Source organism: Protopterus annectens, chromosome 4.part0 (genome assembly GCF_019279795.1).
Source record: "Protopterus annectens isolate FY-2018-M chromosome 4.part0, PAN1.0, whole genome shotgun sequence".
Lineage (NCBI taxonomy): Eukaryota > Metazoa > Chordata > Ceratodontiformes > Protopteridae > Protopterus > Protopterus annectens.
Genome location: NC_056733.1, coordinates 1211242410 through 1211264248, shown reverse-complemented (window position 1 = coordinate 1211264248; position 21839 = coordinate 1211242410). Strand labels below are relative to the sequence as shown.

Here is a 21839-nt window from a genome sequence, read left to right as displayed (position 1 = left end):
AGCATCCCAACCATTTATATGCCTCAACATATAGACTTGTAAGCCAACACCCTTGTAGCATGTACTTCCCATGGTTTCCTATGCTCTTGTTTGAACACCTGCAGCCACAGGCAGATGGTATGGTACCATGCCACTGTCACGGTTTCTTGATTACACAATCATCATTGCGTCTGTGTCATTGTCAGTGGCATCCAAAACAGGGTTTGTTAATGTTGTACTTCAGCAGGCAGGACTCCTTTCTTAACTCCAGGGAGCTTTGAATCTACAGAAGTTTTACTGAAATTCCTCTATTTCCAAGTGCACTGCTGTAAGCATTTCTAAGCAAAATGCTGAAGCAAATTTATATCACCTTAGCATGGCAGTGATACTGATGACTCTCTTCAATCTGAATTGCTGCCAGTGCACAACTCACTATCTCTGAATGGCAACACTAGCCATACACACCAAGGTGAACACAATGTGACCTGCCTATATCATACGTCTGCCAGCTCTCCCTCCCAATACAGGAAATGATGGTTCCCATGCTTGAGATGACCTGCAAGTATCTCTTTAGCCCTCTCTGTCTGCTTTTCCAGAGGGGGTGCATTAGCCTCTCTCCTGATAGTGCCCTTGAGGAATCTCTGCTAGTTTCTCAGTGTCAGTTGTGGAGGATGGTGGTTGCTGAGGTTCACTGGTAGCTGCATTCCTGCCTCAGCAATGCAGTGTGTTTTCTGGTGTGAATGGTGGAATTGTGCAACTGCCAGGCACCACACATCAGGCCACCAGGAAAATAATCATCCTGAAACATTGGCCAGTCATGTGAGTGATGCCTGGGTTGTTGCCGTCTGGACTAGACTGGCATCTAGCGTATGGCAGGAGCCTGCCCCATTCCACTCCTGATATTTTCCCTTTATTATGTCTCACCCCACTTTCCTTATTTGTTACCCAAACCTCTCAGTCACCATTTGTCCACCCCCTTATGTATATATCCACTGACAAGCACAGTGCTTGAAAAGGGTCTGCTTAAAGGTGTATATGGCTAGACATCTTATGGTAAAATGGTCCCTTGTCTAGTATGTTCCTATGTTCCACTGTTCTCCCTAATTTTCTGTGTATACTGCCCCTGCCTATTTATTTTCTGTGTATACTGCCCCTGCCTATTTTATGTGTATACTGCCCCTGCCTATCTATTTTCTGTGTATACTGCCCCTGCCTATCTGTGTATATGTTCTACTTTTGTCTGTTTGTCTTTGCTAACTGACCTTCTCCCGCTTTCCCAACCACAACTATCCTTCACTACTTTCATCACCTATCCTCCTTTTGTACAACTTGTATAAAGAGCTCTGTCCTACCAAAAATGACCCTTAATTCCTTCCCACATTTCTAATTATGTGGTTATTCTTCTGTGTTTCCCTCTGCTGGCTGTCCTCCCATTTCCTGATTTCATATCCCCCATTTATGTGACAAACAGGGTTGCCACTTTGCTGTTTGCACAAAAAGTCACAGATCCACTGAATGTGATGCTGCCCTTTTTGAGCTGGTAGGGTGTCCATGCAGCTCTGTGGAACTACGCTGCACACATGTGGATGCATTACGTGGCTGTGCTTCTACACTTCGTCTTTGATATCTGTTAGCTGGTAATGAATGCTACTTTATCACTCCTCCTATTACTGCTGCAGCTCTCTTCACTTTGAGGGGAATGCCATCACTATCCAGCTTAATATATGCCTGATTAGCTAAGCAGTTCTTCACACAGAGACCTTCTCAAAAATTAGTCCCATGAGCAAAGTGCATTGCGCATCTATGAATTCCTGCCAATATATGATGCATCAAATAGAACTGCTGGGTTGGATTGGTCAATAATCTTGTTTTGTCACTTAGTGCATCAGCCTATATCATACTGAGATTATGGAATTTTGGGAGGAAAAACAGCTTACTTTTACTACCAAGGTTGCATCAGAGTTAATATATTTTGAGAAGCAGGGATATGTGAGAGCAGTGGGGGCTTCCCCCTCAAAAATATGTGCCTTATAGTTTTGATAAATCTGATGCTTTCCATTACTGAGTTTATTTTTTTATGTTTACTGGTGATGAGTTAATGTGATGCCGCGGTGGTATGGCGGTAGCATTGTTACCTCACAGCAAAAGGTTCTCCCGTTCGATTCTCGGCGTGGCTTGGGAGCGCCTTCTGTGTGGAGTCTCTGCATGTCCTCCCCACAGTTGGGTAGCATTCGAAAGAATTGCGTGCGTAAATGTGTGTGCCTTCATTGAAGGTTGGGCGCCAAGCTGGCACCTCGGCGTTTCGTAAAAATCTACTGCCAATCATTAGCGGACCAGAGTTCCGCTGTGGCGACCCCTTACCGGGAAAAAGCCGAAAGACAAACAACAACTGGTGATGAGTTTATATGAATCTCCACTATAGAGGTGTAGCTATCTCTTCTGGTATGCATTGCCATCCCCTGGTCTGGTGCCCCCCATAAACTCTAAATTGAGGATTAAAAAATAAAAAGGTTCTTTGGTACTCAACAATTGAGGAGAGAAAAAAATCATTTCATGTTAAGGGTAAATTTTGGGACGAAAGCAAAATATAAAGAATAAGCAGCAGTAAGGAGCTGGTGAATGCTGGGAAGTGTGCACAGTCTGAAGGGTATGCTGTTTGAAGCAGCAGTAAGGAGCTGGTGAATGCTGGGAAGTGTGCACAGTCTGAAGGGTATGCTGTTTGAAGCAGCAGTAAGGAGCTGGTGAATGCTGGGAAGTGTGCACAGTCTTTAGTGTATGCTGTTTGAAGCAGCAGTAAGGAGCTGGTGAATGCTGGGAAGTGTGCACAGTCTGAAGGGTATGCTGTCTGAGGTGTGCAACCTCTTATTACGCAGCTGGTTCGATGCTTTCAGCATTGTTTCATGTCTCATCAAACTGTGTTGTCATGTTTTATTTATTAATTACTTTTATTAAATATGCCGTCTAGCTGAACTATAGCCCATTTTCATTAGTTGCCCAGGAAATTTGCAGCAATAATAATGCTGATGTGAAAGCCACATATAAACTTACAATGGTTTATACTTATATTATGCACAAGATTATCTCTAATTTCACATATCATTTTATACCTATGTTTTGCAGAATATTATCTCTAACTTCTCATATTGGCAAACTTCAAATATAGTCACTCATTCACCATGACTTAAATCATTTAACTCCTATACAGCTGTGTAAGTGAACTATATAACAGAACAAAACTTCACCTATTTCAAACACCAATCTGTATAACAATGTGCTCTCAAATTTTACTACAGAATTATTTCTCCGTTTTCTTTTTTAGCTTGCTCAAGAGGCATGCAACTATCTTCTTATAACATACAGGGAATTAGCTAAAACATAACCAGAATTGTAAGCAGGGTCTAAAACTTCAGAAGCACTGGTTCATGCAGAAACAGCTAATACCAAATCTATAATACAGTAATGCTATGCATCTCTCCAGTTAGCTGAAGATAGCATGTTCATCTCTTTTAAATTAAGTAAGATTTACTCTTGGGCAGGTGACATTTTGGAAGTACTTTACAAACTTGACTGTTAAGCTGCCAGCATAAAAAAGTAAAATTATAAAAAGTCCAAAATCAGCGATCTTGAATCTATCCAATCTGAAACACGTTGAGATTTCTTAATAAAATAAAAATAGTTTACAAATCTGATAGATGTTTATTTTCTATAATAGTATTTGGTAAGCATTTTATTAAAACTTTATTAATTTGCAAACGCTGGCAGAAAAGTTCTGACTGGGAATAACCTATTTTCAGCAGAGGCCCAAGGAGAATTACTGCAAAGCTGTACTTAGCAAATATAGAAAAGATAATTGACAAAGTATAAAAGGGAATGAAAATACAATAACTGTACTAATAAAACTCATTACGTGGCACATAGAATATAACCAACACAATAATCATAGTATAATGAAAAAAGCTTCATTATAAAGTGAAGCAAAATTATATGCACAACTAAATACTTAGATCTAAAATGTATTATAGGAACACAAGAAATGTAACCAATGGAAATGTTGCACTACGGAGAGAAATAATATACGCACAATTAAGTACTGAACTCCAAAATATATTATATACTAACTTAGAAAATGGCTGTCCAGAATGTTTTAACATAGCTGGTTAAATCTCAGAAACATTGGTTGATATTTTGGCCTAAAGCTCGGTAAAAACAAGAATGGGCAGCAAGTAGTCTTTGCTGGCTAAGATGCTTCCACTATGAGTGGAAGAACCCACATTATCCTAGCCTTATCTCCACTAACGTCAACCCACTGAAAACAACTGCACAAAAACATTGTTTTCAGAGTTTTTTTTACAGGGGACCATCCCCTCCCCCCTCTGCCCCCTGATGTAGGGGAATGCACTCCCTCCCCAAATTACATAATCGACTTCACAGTGACACTGAAAATGGAAGGAGGAAGGGAACAAATAGCCAGAAATGTCATTTAGTGACTGCACAATTCCCCAACAACGCTTTTCAATGGAAATGCTAACATTACCAGGGAGTATCACTGTGAAGCTCCTTACTAGCTTCATAATCCTGTTAGTAAAATATGTAACCCACTCCATGCATTTGACCGCTCTTTCGACAGCTGTCAAAATAGCTGTCAAACCACAAAGCTAATAGCCATCCATTTCAGTGTTGCCATAGGCCATATTATTTTTTTTCCAAAATTTAGTTTGCTTTCTTTATTCCTATAAACTACAATGTAACATATCAAAACTCCAATATGACCTCCCACCTCCTTGTCATAACTCCAGTCAATGACGCACCTTTTCAATATAGTTCTTTTTACCATAGAACAGTGCTGGATTCTCAGTATTTATTCCTTCTTTTGAAATGAAAGCAGGATATCACAGTTCCAAATGCTTTTTTTTTGGAATTATATTTTTATACTGTATGGTACTATTTCCTTCCTATAAAGTGCAATGCTAAACATCTCAGTTCCACCTGGAAACTGCACACATTTAATGATACACACACACACACGTTCATGCAATTTCTAACCTAATGTGAAATACTCTACTATAAATAAGTATGGAAGGGGCCAAAAGTTAGGAGACCCTCTACTTATGATGTTGGTCTTTACAAAACCTCTGGGTGGTCAGTCATTATTTTCACATAAAGCCCATTTTCTAAGGTATTATTGCCTAGATGTATAATGAGAAAAATAAAAGTAAGCAGATCCAGACTCATGAGATGGGAAAAATGATTCAGTAGTTGGTCTGCCAGTTTATAAAGTTGGTAGAAAGGGAATGGGAATAGAAACTGGATATTGAGAGAGAAATTAAGTAATGCCACAGGACCAACTGCAAGTCCAGCCTGCACATATGTGAGCTCATGACAGTAAAATAAAAAATAATGCTACTTTTTTGACACTGCAAACAATCTCATACCTCTTCTATTAAATTATTCTCACACAAAAGCTCTACAAATTTTGAGAAAATACATACTTGGATTCCCTGAAAATTAAAGCGTTTCATTTTCTCTAATACTGAGACCTTAATGAGAGAAAATTAGTTGTCTGTCTGTCTGTGTGATTCAGGATGAGGTCCTACCTCTTGAAAAAATACAGACCATCCTGTTTCTTTGTAATCCATCTTATTTATCACATCAGCTTTAGCTGAGTCAGAATCTCAAATGGCATTGCTCATGTTTTGTTTTATCCTTTTTTTATTATTCTTATTTGATTAGGATTCATCAAATACTATTTTTACATTTGAATGACTGCATCTCATGCACTGGTCATTTAGACTAGACTGTCAAATCATAAGACCTTCAACATGGGAGTTTTATTTATTTATGTACTGACATTTGTTTACCGGGAAAGTCTGACTGGGTAACAAGAGTCCATTTTCATCTGAGGCCCAGGAAGAAAAGCTCAATTTAACAAAGAAAAATATTTTTTCAAAGATATTACATAAAAAATTTAAAAATTATACATTTCAAAAATAATTAACAATACTGTAAGGCACAGAGATAGAACAAAAATATGCTACAAAGAGAGCAATAAGAAAAAGCAAAGTAAAGCACTTTATACAATTCTGGAGTGTGTCCTTTTGGCAGTTCACTGTTATAAGTAAAAGTCATGTTTTTTAATTTAATTGTAACTATAAAGACAAAGAGAGAGAGAGAAAGAGAGACTAGGATAGATTAGTATAAACGGGGAGGGGGATAACAGGAAGAAGTTACATAAAGTGGTAGAGATGGTGGGATAGCCAGGTGGAGAGGAAGTGTTGATGGGTAGAGAAACTGTACAGATAGGGATAGAGAACAGTGGACAAGACTGAAGTTTATCTGGGGTATAGCATGGGCAGAGTCACGAGTTTGATAGGTGGTCTTTCAGAGGATGCTTGAAGGAAGGCTGGCAAGTTACAGTTGTAATAGCCTATGGAATAGAATTCCATTTTCTGGTAACAGAGTAGCAGTAAAGGCTATTTCCAGTTGTTTTTTTAGGTTTTATAGATAGTGAGAAGTTGTTTATCATTAGAACAAGGGGATCTATTTGGGTGCTAAGGAGGAAGAATAGAGCTTACTGCAAGACAAATGTGAGGTTTACAAATGATGCTGTGGGCAACAGCTGCTTCTACAAGGTCTATGTAGTGAGGTCGTTCAAGCCAGTTCAAACGTTTAAGGACCTTGTAGTGATGTGAATAGTATTGTTTATCAGCAGCAAATTTAGCAACTTTGTTTCTGCATATTTCAAGTTCAGTTTTACCAGATACTTGCAAGTTCGTAAGTATTAGGACACCATATAAAAGTGAAGGAAGGATGTAAGTGGCTGCTAGCGTGGCTTTAGCAGAGTTAGTAAGAAAGTTTTATGTCTATAAAGCATGCCAAGTTTCTGTTTTTTTTTTTAATTTTGAATGTGTAGTTCAAATTTGAGGTTGCCATCAACTGTCACACCAAGCAGTTTTTGTATGGGATACAGTTTATATCTCTGTATTGTTAAGTGAGAAGATTTTGAAGCTGGATTTGACCCTCACATGTGCCTTGGGAAAGAATAGGGGTAGTTTTGTTTATTTGGGGCTGAGTAATAATTGGGCATTTTGAAGCCAGTTTTCAACAGAGGTGAAGGCTTCTTGTATGATTTTAAGAAGAAGGACCAGAGTGTCAGTGTTCTGTGTTACTGCAAGCGTACACTGTCTGACTCCTGGTCTACTTCTTAAGTATGGCCTTGTCATTTAGTAGGCAATTATCAACATAAATTTGGGATCGATTGCAATTCTACTGAAATAAAACTTAAGTGTAGTCCTGCAGCTGACTGTATAGGGTACTGGTTAAATGGCTGTACACCACTTATCTGAACTGCCGTGATGCGATGGGATGGCATTAAGACATTTTATTGATGGCCATGTGGCCACTACAATGTACATTTACCAAACAGAGATCGTAAAAATGAACCAGCACCAAATCTGCTTAACTGTTACCATTTATGAAACAACAAAATTACAGCTTTACAAAATTCACCTGCTCTTTATCAAGTCACACTAAAAGCATGGGCAGAATTTTACCTTTTATATAAACATAATTAAAATCAATCATCTAATCAGCTTCAAGCTAGTACAGTTAAAGTTAATCAAATTATGTCTTATTCAGAGACGATTAGCTGAAAACACACTGTTCAACCAGCACTCCTGTGAGTAATTCAATTTCTTTAATCACACTCATTCCCTATATAATGCGACTTGATACAGGGCAATTTATTTTACATTGTTTTACTTTGCAGCCTCTGTTGTCCTTAACCATTGCTGTGTTTCACCTAATGAAGGTTGTTGCATTGGGAATAACCCTTTCTCTGAGGTACAGCACCACTAGAGTTGACTGTCTTAGGTAAGAAGTGCAAAAAATGAAGCCCCCGCTTGACAGGTATTTAAGGTTTTACCTCTATAGATAAAGCAAATTCAAATTCTACTTTTGAACTCTTTGTATTTTGTTAGAAAATGAAATTTCATTAAAAGAATGTTGGTCACGTCTTAGATCTGTGTTCAAATAATTGATCGATGTGAATTACTCAATATTCCATGTAGTGTAAACCAGCTGAAAGAAATCACTTAGAAGATGGGTTCCCATTTTTACAACTGTAGTCTATAAACTCACGAACAATGAACAGTGTCCATGAATCAGTAAATGTACTTTCAGGCCCATCCTTAGATTAATGTCTCTTATCAAGCAGTTCTCATTCTGTAGCAGAATAAAGTCAGTGAACAATTTAACAATTTCCAGTTGGAACACATATATAAGACTAATAAATACCCTTTGAGGGACTCTTTGCCCCATGTTAATCATTAGGAAGGACTGTGACACTGACATTATGCCAGAACCCACTGTGAGACCGACCTCCCCACCATGACTTCATCGCCTTCCCGTGCTCTTTCCATTTACAGTTTGGTACATAAAAAAATAGTTTCTTCTATTCCTGGAAATTCATACAGTCTTCCTGCATTCTGACAATGTTACTAGTGTGAACTGTTAACAGATATCTGTCTTGGAAAAAAATTCTGAAACACAACTAAGAAATCTGATAACTTGTATAATCATTTTGTAGTCTAGCCTATGGCATGTATGGGCTATATTTATTAAATTGTGGTCTCTGATGCCTAACTGTCAGTTATTAGGTTCATAGGTAGTTACTTGGCATACAGGCCGGGAGACCATTAAGAAGCATAGCCAAATTCCCAACTACCCCCAAAGCACTGTCTAGTTAAGTGACTTGCACAAGGTTACACAGGAAGCAAATAAAAGTTGAGGGAAATGTGGTTATGTCATCATGCTGGACAGAACTCATTCCTAGTCAGACTGTGTGGAGAGGGAATGATGGAAAATAAGTTGTTGCACTTTGCATTACTTGAGGACCCATGCAGTTCTATCACTGGATAGCACCACTGCATTAAATCTTGAGCAATTAACTTCTAAGGTGGGAGGTGGCATAATGGTTAAGGTTTTTACCTTACAACCAGAAGGTGCAGGGTTTGATTCTCATGAGGGTAAGTGGCTAGGCTTGAAGTTGGCCCACAAGGGCAGTTAGCCTAGTAATAATCTATGAACCTAAGAACCTATGTGCCATTCATGGGGCAGAAGAAATCTGTCAGTTCACCAAGTGCTACTTCACTGCATCACAACACTGAAACTACATAGTCAATTACACTAACAGCTTAAAAAAGGTCACAACGATAAATAAGAATGTTAGCAGGATGAAAGAAGTCCCAGTGTGGTGTACTGAGAGGATCCATTCATCCAGTCTGGCCTGATCCTGTATCATTGGGATTTCATTCTCTAGAACAGAATACAGATAAGAAGATGGCAAACAGAACCAGGGATATAGAGGCTGTCATAACACTCAGAAGATGCTGTTCGAAATGGACTTGGTAGACAAAGTGTCAAGACTAACAATGACCAAAAGCAGGTTGTCATGAAGTCTTTGAATATGAAGGAAAGCATCTTCTAGGACTGTCTCAAACAGTAACCAATAAGGGTTATGGTATGTATGGGTGTAAGCTGTGGTTTTCTGGACAAGCTTCATTCCTAGTTCCTCAAACAACTCCATAGGCTAACCTTCCTGCACTACAGCTTTTCAGGAACCTGTTACTGGAAGACAATCATGTAGATGCAGAAAACTGTACACCTGGTAAGTTTTAACCTGCGGTTACTGATGTTAAGCAGTTGAGTAGAGGCGAAAATACAGGATCCAAAAATAAAAATAGATATCTAAGAAAAACTTTTAGTATGCCTTACTCAGCTTGATGTTCAGGTGAGATTCCCGAAAGTCCAAACAGCATATACACTTCTCCTGAAAAAGAGAGAAAGGATGGACTGCAGAGTAACCATGTACAACTGTTGCCTTTTTAGGGAAAGACTTAGAATGTTGCAATCCAGACATGGTGTCATCTCACAAGTCTTCTTGGGATTTAATCAGTAGGAGCAATAACACTGGCTTCATGTGTCTCATTGGACAGCTGAATTGTTGTGCTTTGATTGAAGTACAGTCCCTTGAGAGGGAAGTTTGAGTGTGGGGGCTAATGCACAGTTAATTCTGATGAGGAGCACAGAACCTAATTACAGGACACAGTCTAATATTATTATATGCCCTTCTCACTTGTCAGGAGGTGAGACTACATTGCACAAAGAAGTGAAGACAGATTCTGCTCACGACCATCTCCTGGTTGAGGAGTTGGCTGGGAAATGGAGCAGAACTGCTAGTGTCCTCCCTGACGAAAGCAGCCTCTGCTTTCTGACCCTGCACTGGTCCACAGAAATTTGCCAAACCACATCTCAGTTGCTGGTCTCCAGAAATCTGTTGGTTATGCAGATACTGTTGTTGCTTACCCTGGTGAGGCTAGGTGAAGCACGATCTCCTCAGGCTGCTCTGAATTCACCGGTTTGAATGGAGTGGTGTCTAGAACATTATCCCAGCCACAAAAGGGATGTGAACTTTCTCCTTCATATCTTTTAGTAAGATAGCAACCTGGAGTCAAAACAACAGCGGCCCCCTGAAAGACAAAGTCCACATAAGATGTCTTGACATCCTGGGTAAATTAAGGGATTTGTATCCAGACATATCATTAATCCATTTCCATTGCCCACCACATTGCTGGCCACATCATATGAGATATCAGCAAATGTGACCATATGTGTTCTATCAGTGGGTACGATAGCTAAATGAGTCTTCGGAATACCTTTAAACAGATGGTCCTAAGGTTGATCTAGCATCTCAGAGGTCTTGTTTAGGCTGCCTTTCTGCAAGTAGACTATGCTGCAAAAAGACTTGTTCAAGCAGTTCAGTGCCAAGAATTTCAAGTCAGGTATGGACCACAAATGCCTTAGATACTGGATTACATTTTAGACAGACACAGAGATAGTGGTACCTAACACTGGGGTATCTTCAACCCATAAGAAATCCCTGGCAGAGGTTAAGAAGGCACAGGCAGGTTTCCTACTGCCTATGGCTACCATGCTGTAATTACCCTACACTGATTTTGAAATATCTTAAAATTAATGTACCAGGGGCTGGAACCATCATGTTTTTTTTCCAGTGCCCTACAGACCCTCTCTAACCCTCACTGAGGTGAAGGCACATATGCAGTGGGCCATTCATTTTCTTTTACATTAGCCTTTATTTACAGCTGTGCAAATGTGGAGTTACCAGAAGGAATGAAGGAAGTGATGTCTTGTGCCTTTTATTCACCCACCTTAGGCCTGGGTTCCTCTAATAGGAAATCTTCTTCATTCCTGGATTCTGTGGATTGTCACACAGGAATCCTGGTCTCTGCCACCATGAGACTCATTGCTGAGGTGAGAACCATAAGATTTAAGGCAAGTGGATATTTTATCTCTGAAGCAGACTCAGTGATATCATTGGAGAAGATAAAAGATGCTGTTATAGCTGTAGACATTTTCACGACTGAGGCTGTGTAGATCGCAAGACCCAGTGGCAGGTCACTGTAACTAAAACAGTCATGACACAGAAGCAGCAGGTTTCAGAGAAAAAAAAAGGGGCTGCAATCCATCCTGATGCCAGTTAGCCTAGTCGGGGTTGGGGGTTGGCATAATAATTAAGATGTTTACCTCATAGATACAAGGTACAGGGTTTGATTCTCACCTTTGTTCACTGTCTGGTTATTGGTTAGATATGCAACAGTGTGCAGACTGATGGCCTACTATTTACCTATAAACTCTGGAAAGGAGACCCATCACGGTCAAGAATAAGGATACAGAAGTGACCCACAGATATGTATGACATTCACTAAATGGTGAAAAATGTGACATATGAAAGGAAAGACTGATGGATGAGCAGAATCCAGTTTAATCATCAGTTATCATACCATAGTGCTTAATGTCAAGTGCCGTGCCATAAGACCCATTATCAGGAACCGCTATGTCAGACTTAAGGGCAAAAGCATTGATAGGGTTGATACAGGTTGCATGGCATACATCATAGACCCACTTTCCAAATGGGGCACCAAAGAAATTGTCTAAGATGCTGAAAGTGGTTCTGCAGGGTAAAAAAATAGAACTGATGCCAAGGTTGGGAGGGCCAGTATCAGTCCTGAAGCATAAAAGACTTAAACTGGGAAGTGGACAGTTATCTGCTGTGTAGCCTGTACAGTGGTGCCCATAACTATGGCTTCCAATTCCAGAGAAGCCATGTCTAGACAATAACGAGATGACTGACAAAGAATGCAGCTAGAATGTCACAATTTACTGAAAAAGGGACCTTCTCTTCATGGAGATTATTCACGGGGATTTTCTAGATAGGAAGATGACAGAGAAACCCTGTAGATCTTCATGACCTAATGGAAACTAAAGATACAACAGGTAGTATTGACACCTCCAGTAAATGGGTGGAGGCAGTCCCAGAGCTTGACAGAGCCAGTATGTGGACCCCAACAACAAAATGGATCTGAACAACAAAAGAATGATTTCTGCACCAGCTCACCTTGGGAGGAACTGAATGGAAAGGAAAGGAGTTTGAAAAAGGTAAGGCCCGCTGAAGTGGGGATGAAGTTATTGCAAAACATGGAAACCAGGAGGACATTACGTCTTCTATTCTATATGGGGTGTGACCCGTTCATGATTCTCTTTTATCTCTAAATATGTATAATTTTTTTAGACTACAGAACAAAGAATCTTTTCTAACTGGTAGAAATTCTGAATGGCTTGCTGCTGGAGACAGTGGCTTAGAGAACAGTTGTTAAGAATTGTGCTCTGGGTTGAGACAAGACAGAAGTGGCAATCCACAATAGGAATATCTGTGCTACAGGAATACAATACTTTGAACCCACTAAGTACAAATTGTCAAAAAATCAGAATGCATAGTGGAAACTACCAACAATATAGGAAGAATCACATGGAGATGCCTTCTCACTGAGCTGCAGGAAACAACTGCTGGGTAGTAAAATATCTAATTTTCACTGCTGCCCTAAAGGGTAGTCTCAACCATTTGTTGAGGGGGATGTTGATCAGAGAAAATAAGCATATAGGAAGAAATCCTAGCTGTGTATCTCACAGCCAGGTGTCTTAACACTAAATGCATATCCACAAGGATTGGTTTTGAATTTGGGAAGTACAGTGCTAAATCATGGTTTCATTTTAAAACAAACAAACCCAGAGACTTAACTCTGTCAAGAGCAGTTACCAGGACATGCAAATGGTAGATGCTGTCAAAAAAAAAATAAAATCAGAGCAAGTTTACTTTAAATTCCTTCAGAATTTGACAACCGATTACTTCTTCTTCCATAGACAGTAACTTCCATTTCAATGGCATTCTCATGCTATGGCTTTGCTGTTTAAGAATGGATGATAGCCATATTCTACATGTAATTCTAGGCATTAAGTGCAGTATTCTCATTAAATATGGACTTTCAAAAATGTTATATATCAGGCATAGGCCGTCTCATAAAACATGGACTGAATTCTCTAAGTGTTGTTCTGTAAGGGAGTTAATGAAAGCTTATTGAACATATTACATGCTTTACTTTCCAAGTCTGTACATGTGTTTCATAGGTCAAAACACTAAAAAAGGGGTACTGTGTTCTACAGTCACGCTAGGATGGTCTCAGGGGATATGAACACTTTTTTACTGGCTATACATGTACTTTTGTAGTGACATTTTACTTAAAGAGTAAGGAATAAACTGACTTTTAAGTGGTATATATCATAACTCCAAAATCATGTTCTACTCTTGACATTTTCAGAAGTGGAAAGATGTTAAATTTAAACTTCTTATTGTTTGTTCAAAGTGCATAGCTTTCATTCAAAACGGATAAATCTCATTTTATTCTGTTTACTTAGTGAAAGTGTCCGAGTTATACTGTGTATTTCTTCCAGTTTCTTCATGCAGACATTTCCATTATGTCACAGACAATTACTAACTTTCAAATATTGCCTGTCACTCTGGACTTCTCATTAAATACTATCAAGAACGACTTCACCAAGTCCTTAAAAACAGAGTAACATAAACCCACTGCTTCAAAAAAGTCATACAAATCATACTGTCACACAAAATTAAACAGGAACTCTTGCCAAACAACTCTTCCTTTATAGGACAGGGCTTGAAAAAGTAGACACGTGCAAGAAAATGTGCTCAGTTCTTCCAGTGGAAAAAATCATACATACACATCTAGAGAAAAGCACTACATTAAAGGGACAGCAAACCAGAGCCAGTAAATGTTAAAACATATATCTCAATGAGACACAAAAGTTGTCAGTCATGTTGTATTTCAAATAAACAATAACCAGCAGAAACCAAAGTGATGTAAAAGAGAAATGTGAACCTCAAACATGTGGCTTTATGGTCTGTCTAATTTTATAAAAATTATTATTTCCTTTGCACAACATACTTCATCCTCATCTTTTCAGAATATCTAGCAAAAAAAAATAAAAAACACTGATTACCTGTGCGCAAAAGGTACAGCCATTGTAAGAATAATCAAGTAACTTTGGCTGCTATCCGTTTATAATTTAACTTACCAGTAAACTGTTACAAAAAGTAACAGTATGAGGCATATAGTCTGATGGAAGGTATACCATTCACAAGTGATAATAATTCTCCAGTCTGAACAATGCCCAAAACACCAAATCTTTGGTCTGTACAGTAAGTGAGTGGCATCTGTGTGCAATGGATATACTTTGCCAAGGAAGCACAGTTTGGATGGGCCTGAACAAAAATATAGCTTACCTGGCAAGGACTGCAAAGTCAATGCAAACACTACGGAGGGAACAGTGGTAGCTCAAGGAAGCCAGACCTCTAACACTTAAAAAGATATGGCCTCTGCAGAGACACAACACTTTTCACTCACATCTGGCTGCATCAGTTTCTTCACAAGGACTTCCTTAGTCTTATCAGCGTCTATGTCTCATCTTACTGCCTTTCCCTTTTGTTGTTATCCACAAGTCAGATTGCAAAAGTGCACATATTATATGCAGTAAAAAGCATGCTGACTGCTCTATGACAATCTGAAAGTGCACAAATCATTGGTCAGACTAAGGAGATAATGGCATTACCCTCCAATAACTCCTTAATGTCTGCACTATGCAGATTACAACTTGGAACAGCAAATGTGATTCTGTATGAAGGACGGAAGGTATGACATTCAGACGTGGTTAATACTTTAGCAATGCAAACAGCACCCAACAAAGCAAATCTTTGAGACACATGGGGGATACATGGAATGTGACCAAGAAAACAATAACAGGCTACCTAGGGCCAAGAAAAAAATAGGTCAACTACTTCAGTCAAGCTGACATTGTTTTTGCAGTTTGAGTATACACATATTTACAGTCAGATAGTAAAAAGAAAGACCAACCAACACAGCTAAAAAAAAACAGAAATGAGACTTTAATAACAGTAAAAATAAAAATAATGCTAAGCACTTTCATGCCACAGGTGCTTCATTAGACCATAACATTGATTTAGCCATATATATATATATATATATATATATATATAAACTTATACACATATATGTGTGTATATATATATATATATATATATATATATATATATATATGTATATATATATATATATATATATATATATATATGGGTCTACTTCATAACATTGAAATTTTATAATGTTGAATTTCATAACATTGAGACCAAAACATCTAAAACCCAAAACATTGAAAACTCAGAACATTGAAAGTGTGCTTCATAACATTGAAAATTACAATGCATATGTAAATAACATCCTCTCCACCTATAACAACATCTAACAAACACACTTTCCACTACGTTTCTGCAGGGGGGAAGCTTCCCTGCACTCCCCATAAATTAAATACACCAACTCCAAGATCGTACCACAGTGGAAAAAATTTACCTCACTGTATCACAATCACCATACACTGATGTTAAGAAATTAACTTTTTTCCACTGTAGTGCGATCTTGAAGTTTGTATATTTAATTTATGGGGGAAGTGGGAAGCAGAGCCCCCCCACATGGGGGGTGCAGGGGGGGCATGCTCCCCTGCAAAAACGTAGTAGAAAGTGTGTTTGTCAGTTAGGTGTTGTTGTAGGTGGAGGTGATATTATTTAGTTGTGCATTGTAGTTTTCAGTGTTATAAAGCACACTTTCAATGTTCTGAGTTTTCAATGTTTTGGGTTTTCAGTGTTTTGAATTTTCGTTGTTATGGTCTCAGTGTTTCAATGTTATTGGGGGTGGGGGTGGGGGGTGAAGCCCCCCACTTTATTTTGTGTTTTGAACTGTCTTCGAGATTTTCAGGTTTCGTTTTTAGTGGGTCGATAAATCAGGGTTTGCTATTTTAAGCGTTCACTGATTTAATATTGGCCCTTTTAAAGGCACAGTGTCATTTAATCCAAAGCCATTATCAGCTTGTAATTGTAGAATCCATCCCAGTTCATTACATTCAGTTAAATTAATATGATCATCACATCTTAAATTAAAATTCAATAATCCCAGTACAAAAAAAATCTAAAACAATGTACTTCACCAAAGTTGCTCACATGTTTAGCTAATGCAATAGATGGTTTCAACTTTCTAATATCATATACATGTTCAATAATACATTTTCTTAAGGTACAATTGTTTTTTCTCAACATAAAAACATAAACAGATGGAACACTGTGCCAAATAGACTAAGTCAGTGTTTCTACAGTCAGCATAGATGTTCAGTTTAAATACATGACCTGATTCAGGATGAACAAACTGGGATGTGGAAAAAACATATTTGCAAGCACTACAGAAATTACATGGAAATTTCCCAGATCACTCAGAAAGCCTGATCTCTTTCTCAGTTTTTTGCCTGAAACACAGCTGTCACTTTAGGGATTTATTGTTTTTAAAAAAGAAAATGACAGTTGTTCCCCTATAACTTCCTTGAGATTATCATCAGTCAGCAAAATTGACCAGTTCTTCCTAATAATATCACAAACTACATTCATTTCACTAGAATATGTTAAAATAAAGCTAGGTATAATGTCAACAGAGCTCAAGTTAGAAATACAATCATTAACAATATCTTCTGAGTCTGAAAAAATGGTCTGGCAGTGGTGCTCGTACAACACCAGACCTCAATAATAATATTATCAATTTCACTGGGCAAATAGCCTCCAGCCAGCAAACATTTACTCATGTCATTAAAAAGACTTCTGACAAAACATGGTCATCATTAAGCCTTGCTGCACTAATCAGTTGACTTTTTAACACATTTCTATAAATACGTCTCGGATGCATACTAGACCTACAGTATGTAATGTACCATTCCTCTTTCAAGGTTTCCTGTACAAGGTAGTTGAAATTTTCCCTTCAGTGTTTCTGGTGACATAAACATCCAATAATTCAACAGAAATATCAGAAGAGTTAAAAGTAAAGCTCAAAAAAGAGGCTGTATTGTGTAAATAATTAATAAAATCATGTAAACATTGAATAGACCCTGTCCAGAAAAGAAATATATCATCAACAAAACGTCTGTAGTACTTGATATACTCTACAAAACAACTGTTGCTCAAAACTTGATGTGATTCCCAATATGCTAAAACCATGTTGGCAAAACTATTAGCATGCACAGTACCCACTGCAACACAACACTTTGTAATACAATTTATTGTCAAATAAAAATACAATATTTTCTATAATTTAATCTAAAAATAAACAAATCATATTCATTTCAGCACTGGTGAATATAGTATTCTGCGAAAAAAATAACCTAATATATTCTACTCCAACATCATTAAGTATAACAGTTAATAAAGAATTAATATCTAGTGTAAGAAATAATAACTCATCAGCCTTGCAAAAAGTTTTATAGCACCTATATAAATCAGATGCAAAATGTTTAGTGTCACTTAGGGACTGTATCTAAAATAGGTCTTATTGTTTTCTCAACATAAATGGAGAATGGTTCAGTTAACCAAACTCTACTAGAGACAATAGGTCTCACAGAAGGTACATTTTTATTTATTTGACATTTGGTTACTGGGAAAGTCTGGCTGGGCAGTAAGAGCCCATTTTCAGCGGAGGACCATGGAGAAAAGCTCCAGTACAAAATTAAAAATAATGTTTTGGAATAAAAAAAGAATAGTCAACATTAACAAGAAAAGAAAAAGCACATTTATAATGTTCCCAAAAGGATTTGTACATGCATGTTCTTGTGTATTTTGGAAAGTCCGTCTAAAACAGGAATTAATGGATATTTAACTTGAAAAAATTATATAGCTCATAAGATAATAAACCACTCATATGTAAATCATAAACATATGCCTGAATCTTACAAATAAAACCACTGACTTGAAATTTATGTAATGGAGTATAAACTTCATTATTAGACAACATTCTTGACATCTTGGCACCAGCTAATAGTGGCACAAAAAGTCTTTTACCAACCAGAAAATATACCTGCACTAAAAAATATTATCAGCCCCTACACCAGCACCCGGCCACTGCGATCATCCACTAGACTCCTAGTTCAAACATATAAATCTAACTACTAAGCTGGGGACTCTCTGTTTGCCAACTCTGTTGGAAAAACATGGAACAGACTCCCTCTGACTTGACTCTAGAACCCTCACTAACTCAATTCAAAAACAAACTCAAGAAATGCTTCAAAACTCATTGGTTATGTCCTTGCACTAACCCCAACTAGTGACCTCTCTATTTCTTAGGTGCCTTACCTTCAACTACTTCTAACTTTTTTCTACCACTCCATTTCAGGAAGGGTCAATTGTATAACTGCTGCTCAATGATCTTAAACCTGAATGTAATGTTATGTATATATAACTTTGAAAATAATGTTATGTTTTGTAAAGTGTTTTATAATAAGTTAGTACTATATGTGCTAAATGCTGCTATTGCTTATGACTGCAATCTGCTTGAAACTAGCATTTACTAAATGTTCCATGTGTAATATTATCTTGGAGCTTTTCTCGCCGGACCTCCGCTGAAAATGGCCATATATCCAGTCGGACTATCCCGGTCAACAAATATAAAATAAAAATAAATAAATAATAATTTGTCCCAAGTAAATGTCTTTATACATCACAACCACAGCACCTCCTTTATCTGCTGGAAGAATCTCAATCAATGGTGATTCACATACCTCTAAGAGCCTCACATTTGTGAAAACTTAAATTAAAAAACTTAGTCTTATGTCTAGTGGAAAGAGCATTTCGAACATCATGTTCACAAGATTTAACAAAAGCTTTCATAACAGGATGCATAACTGGTGTAAAGTACTCTGTTTTTTAAGAGGACGTATCTGTAGTTGACTGGGAAACATAGTTTTCAAAGTTACCTTCCTGGTAAACATCAATAGTCCACGAACAAAAAGGCTGCCAAATAATCCAGTTCTTTATTTACGAAAAACTCCAAAAGTAATAAAATCAAGCGCTTTCGCCTGACCAATGTCAGGCTTTATCAAGACAGTTGTATACTTGATGTGCCACAGTTTAAATACATTTGCTGAATCTGAAATCTTAATTTGATTGGATTAAATTAATTAAATTAAAAACCAATTAAAAACCAACCTTTGAAATAATTAATTCATTAAACCATAATTGGGTTTTTTTTAAACAGTGGTCACCCTATAGCACAAAAAAAGGGTATTTTAAAAGGCCAATTAATTAGGGCAAGTAGGATGTGCAGTACAGATGATCTTTTCAAAAAAGAAACTCAAATTTTGGAAAGTATGTTTTTAGAAAGAAATTATCCGAAAAGATTTTTTGAAAAAACGCTTGATGAGATATGTAAGTTAAGAGCTAGTAGATTTACTCCGCTTTTAGGTAAAGGTACCACAAGTACGACAGTGGGCAACGATCAAAATAACATGGACACACACAATACATTTGTCCACACTTTCAACAACGACTCCACAAAATTTAGGGAACTCATTTCAAAATACTGGCCTATTCTGAAAGCAAATGACGAGGTCAAACAATTTACTGCGACATTTCCATCATTTGTTAACAGTAGAAATGCTAATTTGAAGGATCTATTTGAAAGACATGAAGCTAAGGCCTCTTTGGCCAACAAGAAGGTAGGAACCTACAAATGTCAAACCTGTAGGCAATGTAATTATATTTACAATAACAGTAAATTTTACATTAACTCGAGAAACTTTAATTTCAACCCTAAGGGGTTCTATAATTGTGCCACCAAGGGAATAGTATATTTAGGTGTTTGTGAGGCTTGTTTTGGGTTCTATGTAGGAAAGACAGAAAGGACCCTGCGAAAAAGGATATATGAACACCTATACGATGTTAGTGTTAAGAAAGAAAGCAATGCCTTTTACAAGCACTCGATTACTTGTCCCAATATGACTTTGAAATTCATGGTTCTTGAGCATGTACCCCAAAACCCAAGGGGAGGGGAGTGGGAGGCCTCCCTCGAATACAAAGAGCTGTTATGGCAGATAAACCTAAATGCAACAAAACCTCCAGGTATGAACGAGTCAACCAGCATTAAGAGTGTCTTAAAAATTAGAAGAGCTAGGTTATAAGGCAGGTACAGTACCATTTATGATTGGCATTTTAGCAATCAAAAGGTACTATTTAATTTAATCTATATCAAGTCATTCATCTCACTAAGATTAGGTTATTCAATCCAAGGTTTTTTATTGTACTTTTTTATTGTATATTTTTTATTGTACTTATTTATTTATTCATGCATTAATTCCAAGCGTATACACATATATCTGTTTGACAAGGTATCTCAGTTGATGGTTTATTATACTGCGTACCATGTTTCATTTATTCAGACTGGTTGTGAATAGGTTCCCACATTTGTTGCACTACAGGTTGCCATCTTAGTATTGTAGTTTTTAAAGTTGTTGACTGACATTTTTACTGTGATTGATTTTAACTATTTTCCCAAGTAATAACAAAGATTTTAAACGAATATTTTAAATAATTACATTATTTATTGATGTAAATGCACTTAGATAGTTATACAGACGGGTTTTATGCATACATTGGTTTCCTGTTTATAATGAGGTCTCTGAAGAAGTGTATTGTACGCTTCAATCAATTGTATTGACCTTAATTACGTAAATTTCATATTTTTGCAACCACATGTTTTTTGAAAAGAGACCATAGGAATGTTTTTTATGAGATTCATCTCACACGTTCGATCAAATGCACTAGCTTTTTAAAAAAAACCCAATTATGGTTTAATGAATTAATTATTTCAAAGGTTGGTTTTTAATTGGTTTTTAATTTAATTAATTTAATCCAATCAAATTAAGATTTCAGATTCAGCAAATGTATTTAAACTGTGGCACATCAAGTATACAACTGTCTTGATAAAGCCTGACATTGGTCAGGCGAAAGCGCTTGATTTTATTACTTTTGGAGTTTTTCGTAAATAAAGAACTGGATTATTTGGCAGCCTTTTTGTTCGTGGACTATTGATTCTTGGTTTCTTTTTCACATTTTGCTTTTCTTCGTGTGTTTCTCACCATGACCGAAATTGGCAGCCAGTCCGACTTTGAAACAACACCGGGTTTGCTTAAGGATGTGCCGGATGACAGACCTGTATCGCGAGAGGAATTTCGCCAGGTCCAGTCAATGCTAACACAGCTCCTTTCCACCTTGGGGCAATCGGACGCTGGTGATATTCCTTGTAACCAGCAAGTTGGAATTGAAAAGGGTAAAAACGCTAACAACGGCAGCAGTAAAAAGCAGGCTATTTTATCAGCTAGTAAAGCGCAATCGCAAAAAGGATTTAATGAAGACTTAAACAATCGTCCTGGTACTTCCGTGGGTAGTGCCGAAAATCCTTTATCAACATCTTTTAACTTCAATGCATGGACATCTAGGCAATTTGCCTTTAACACAGGTACTGTTTTTCGACAAGACATTGTGAACGAGCCTG

General features: G+C 37.5%; 1 protein-coding gene across 1 annotated transcript in view; it reads right to left on the bottom strand.

Moving 5' to 3' along the window:
- The window catches only part of LOC122799823 (dihydropyrimidinase-related protein 3), a 1038656-nt gene that overhangs the window by 949553 nt on the left and 67264 nt on the right, over positions 1-21839 (bottom strand). The window lies entirely within an intron of this gene.